A 4,859-nucleotide genomic window follows, 5' to 3' on the forward strand; every position below is an offset into this window, starting at 1 on the left:
AAGGCTGGATGAAGGCAGGTCATCCAGCCTTCTTTGAAAATCTCCAATGTAGGGGAACCCACTCTTTCTAAAGGCTACCCATTCCACTTTGAGATAGTACTAATTGTTAGTGAGGGTTTTTTTTTTCTTACAACGTGCCTAAATCGCTCTCTAGAATTTTCACCCATTGACCCTAGTTCTTTCCTTTGGGGCAATCTTCTCTTCTCCAGGCTAAATATCCCCAGTGTCATCAACTGTTGTCCTATAGTATGGTCTTATGGCCTCTCAGATTCTGGCCATCCTTCTTTAGATATTCTCTGGCATGGCAGTGTTCTTCCTAAAATGTGATGTCTAGTACTGAACCCAGTATTCCAGATATAGTCTGTCCGGGGCAGAGGTCTCACTTATTGTGATCTGGAAACTGTAGTATTCTTAATGAAGTCTAAAATTGCATTGGCATTTTGACTGCCATGTTGTACTGCTGATTGATATTGAGTTTTCAGCACATAATCATTTCTAGCCCCCCCCATCTTTTTTTTTTTCAGACAAACTACTGCATAGCCAAATCTCCCATTTTCTCCTTGTATTATAGATCGTATTTTGATCATAGAGTCAGAGCTGGAATGAGTTTTACAGCTCATTGTTGTTGTTCATGAGTCATTTCAGTTGTGTCCAACTCTCCATGACCCCATTTGGGTCAAATATACTGGAGTGGCTTGCCATGTCCTTTTTCAGCTCATTTTACAGATGAGGAGACTAAGTCAAACAGGTTTAAGTGACTTGTCCAGGGTCACATGTATAGTAAGTGTCTGAGGCCAGACTTGAACTCATGAAGAGTAGTCTTTTGACTCCAGGCCTGGCATTCTATCCACTGCACCACCTAGCTGCCCACTTTACAACTCCCCTAGTGTGAAATCCTCATTTTGGGGAGTGATGGCCAGGGAAACTTGTCTCTGTTAGGGAAGTCACAGGGGTGGTAAGAGTGACACTAGAATAATCCACTGGCATGCCTTTTCCAATAGGTAGAAAGTGGTGGTTGTTTGTGAGGGGCATACTGTCAGTGACATGCTTGACCCCATGCATTTCAGAGCTGAGTGGCCTAGCTTATCTCAAGTATTGGTAGTGTCAGGTTAACAAAAAAGGCTCTTGTGCCCTTCAGCAGGGACTCACCAACCACTGTTACTCAGTTTTTCTTCTTACTTTTACTGAATGATCTCTTTCTTGATGTCACCTGTGGATCTGTATCATCCTTCCTTCGAGTTCAGGAATTTTTTTTCCCTTTCGGAGGATTCTGTTCCCCATTTTATAGAAAGAGCTTTATACCTGGTACTGAAGCTGAGTTGTTGCCTGTCCCTAGGGTCAAGATTTTGAAGGGAGCAAAGTTGAGGCCACAGTAGGGGCAATGAACTCTCTTATGTTCTTTCAAGGCACATTTCATTCTCCCTGAGAAGCTGGAGACTGTAGAGTTATTGCTCTAGTATGTTTACCCTTATCTTCTAGGAAAGAGACTAGAGTTGAGTGTCTACCTATACAAGTTACCCTGCAGTGACAAAAAGGCATCCATGTGGCATTCTTTACACTGCAAAATGCAATCTTTTTTAAAAATGCCCTGTCACAAAACCACACCATAAAATAAGAGCTGTTACTTTAGGACATACTAAAGGGTATCCTGCCTTCAATTGCTGCTAGACAGAGGATCCTCATTCCTGAATCCTCCATCTTTCTCGTTGGTAGCTCTTGTGGCCAATTTGTGTAGGGGACTTCTGTGCCAAATTGCCTGATGGTCATACGCCATGGAGTGCTGAGAGGCCAAACCTCGTTTGCATTGATCAGCCTGTCTTTTCTTAAAGAGAAAGCTCAGTTATCATCTTGCCCAAATTACAGGAGGAACACAAGCTGAACAAAGCTGATATGTATAAAAGGGTTTCCAAGTTCAATTTGGTACCATTTCCTACTTCATCCAGTGATCAGCCCCTGAAAGTCTCCTCCTCCTCCTGTCTTTTTGTTTTTCTTCCTCAGGCTTCAGTTCTCTCCTCTGTAAAAGGACGGAGTTGGACTGGAGAGCTTGTGAGCATCCTTTCAGGATGACATGGCCCCATGATGTCTGTAACGCGGATAGTGGCATGTGAGAATAGAAGCGCTAGTATAACTAGGGGATTATTTCAGCAGGATGAGAACCAGTTACAAAGTGAGAAAGGAAAGAGGGTATTCTTTTGGGGGGGTGATAAAATATTGTTTATGGAGGATGATAACAGAAGCAGATCAGTGAATCATCATATGAGGGAAGTCCTAGAAAAAATATTGGTAGCATTTTTAATTACATTCAAACTTCAGTAAAAACAAGTGTACGTGTAACAGGTGTACTCCTCACATCTGACGATTCACAGATCGGCTTCTATTATCATCCTCCACAACCAATATTTTATTGCCCTCCCCAATACATGGTACTTCATCATAGCATGGCAATCTGACCAGTGAAAAAAAAGGGTAATGTTTATGTATTTCCCCAAAACTCACTGATTTTTCTCAGTGGCAGTTTCCTCATATTTACATAGTTCCCTCTTTGAGGGCAGAGGTTCAGATGGCTAATCTTTTCTCTTGGGTTCCTTGGAGGCATATGAATTGAGAGAAGAAATCGAAGAGACTATATGCTTTTATTGAGTAATTATATTAAGCACAAGAGAAAACTAATTCCAGGCTCCATCTCACTGTGTTTTTTAATTCTCCTTCCCAGTGTGCCACAGGGACTCCATTTTCAGGGCCAATCATCCTCCTTCTTCTTCACACACAGAAACTAAAAGGGGTAATTATCCCCCAGGAGCACCTTAATTGTCCCAATTAACCTGACCACTTTTTGCAATCAAAGCCAAGCAAAAGAAGGGATTTAAAGTGATCAGGCCCCATTCTATGAGCTCTGTATAAATTTGTGGTAGGCCATAGAGCATATAAAGTACCTGAGGAAAAAAACTACGGACTCAGAAATGGTGTATTCTGGAACTTACGTTCTAGGATTTTTCTCTAACGAGGCCTACTAGGTAAAATGACATCTGAGAAAGATTAAATTCCGCTAGAGGTGTATACTGTCCAGCTCCATTGATCATTCTGGAAAAATTATCACGTTAAGAGAAACCATGTTATGAGACACAGTTTGTCTGTCCTAAAGTTAACAGCTTTTATTTTGTGGTGGATTTTGTGATAAGGTATTATAAAAAGTTATTCTTCCACAAAAGACCTCCTCCCCTTCCTCCTCTTGATGTGGGAGTGGCCTTGAGTTCTCATAGGCTGGACCAGGAAAGCACAAGCACTGGCAGGTCCTACTAAGGTAGATGTGCTCAGAGTAGGAGCCTAGGAGCACTTACCTGGGAAAGTGTGATCTATGGGCAGCTATTACTTGCCCCTAAATATGCTTCTTTTCCCCAATATGATCCAAGCCAACAGGAATTTGATAACTGCCCACAACATGCAAAGCAATGTTCTGAGTAGTGAAGAAACAATGAAAAATCAAAATCAGTCAGAATTACAGAGCTAAAGCTGGGGGGAAAAAAACACGTTAAAGGTCACCTAAGGGGCAGCTAGGTGGTGCAGTGGATAGAGCAATCAGTCCAGGAGTCAGGAGGACCTGAGTTCAAATCCAGCCTCAGACACTTTCTAGCTGTGTGATCCTAGGCAAATCACTTAACCCCAACTGCCTCAAAAAAAAAAGACATCTAAGCCAACTTTATTTTATAGGTGAGGAAACTGAGGCTCAGAAAAATGAAATACCTTTTTCCAGTACACACAGATAGAAAGTGGCAGAGCTAGAATTCAAACTTGGTCTTGCAAGTCCCAAGTTATTCCCCCGCTCCATGATTTGAAGCAGCCTCTCATTCCCTGTATTCCAGGACCTTAAGTTGTATTTGAATACAGTGTTGTCAAAAAACGATAGTCTCACAATGATAAGGAGGATGGGTGAACAGGCTTTTCTTTCAGGTTCACCCTCTTCTCTTTGACTTGTCTTCCCTATTATAGATTTATTGCATACAGAGAAGTTTGCCCATCTACAGTCTTTCTCTGCTTTAGGAAATTGTAACAAAGGTTCTTTCACTGACTTTCTCTTATTTTGTAAGCTGTGAGCCCCTAGCAAGAGCCATAGTTCTGGAGGAGCACCTCAGTTTTGATCCCTACTCTGAGTTTGTTTTCCCCTTCATTTGCTTCCTCCCTACTACATTTTCAGGAAGTGTACCCAGACTTGCAAGGCCTGTGGCAAACACTGTTTTCACAGACAGAGTAAACCTTTAGAACAAAGTGAGTAAACAGTTTTCTCCATCTTCAGAAGAAAAGATTTCAGGCTTCCGGAGAGCCCAAACAGAGGGAGGAGACACAGGATTACTGCCTGCTTGTCTGTAGTCTAGGGGTGTTTCAGTAGTTTAGCATTTGGCCTGCTCAGTCAGCCCAAACTGCCTCCAGCCTGGTCTTGACTCCCTTTTCTGCTCATGTTTACAGTGCGGGTGGCTTTTCCCAGACTCCTCCTTGCTCTCACTCTATGTGATCAGAAGCTGGTTCTTGCCTGGACTGACTGAAATTACTTTAAAAGGCCATCAGTGTTCATCCTAGGGCACTGCTCCCTCTCTGTTTGGCTCGAGAGACTTGTTCCCACTTCCTGAAGAGATCACCTGCAGTGCTTGTGTTCCTAGTTAGTTTAACACCTCATTATGTCCCTCTTTTGTGTGATTAGGTCTTAGGATTTCAGGAGCCAATTCCTTTACATGTACATGATTATTTCAGGAGAGACTGGAGGACCAGGGAAAGTTTCCTAGGGGAGGAGGTGATACATGAACTGAGCCTTGAAGGAAGCCAGGAGACTAAGAAGCAAAGGTGAGGAGGAAATGCATGCCAGGCAC

Source organism: Phascolarctos cinereus, unplaced genomic scaffold (genome assembly GCF_003287225.1).
Source record: "Phascolarctos cinereus isolate Bilbo 61053 unplaced genomic scaffold, phaCin_HiC Scaffold_8;HRSCAF=390, whole genome shotgun sequence".
In the NCBI taxonomy this organism is placed as follows: Eukaryota; Metazoa; Chordata; class Mammalia; order Diprotodontia; family Phascolarctidae; genus Phascolarctos; species Phascolarctos cinereus.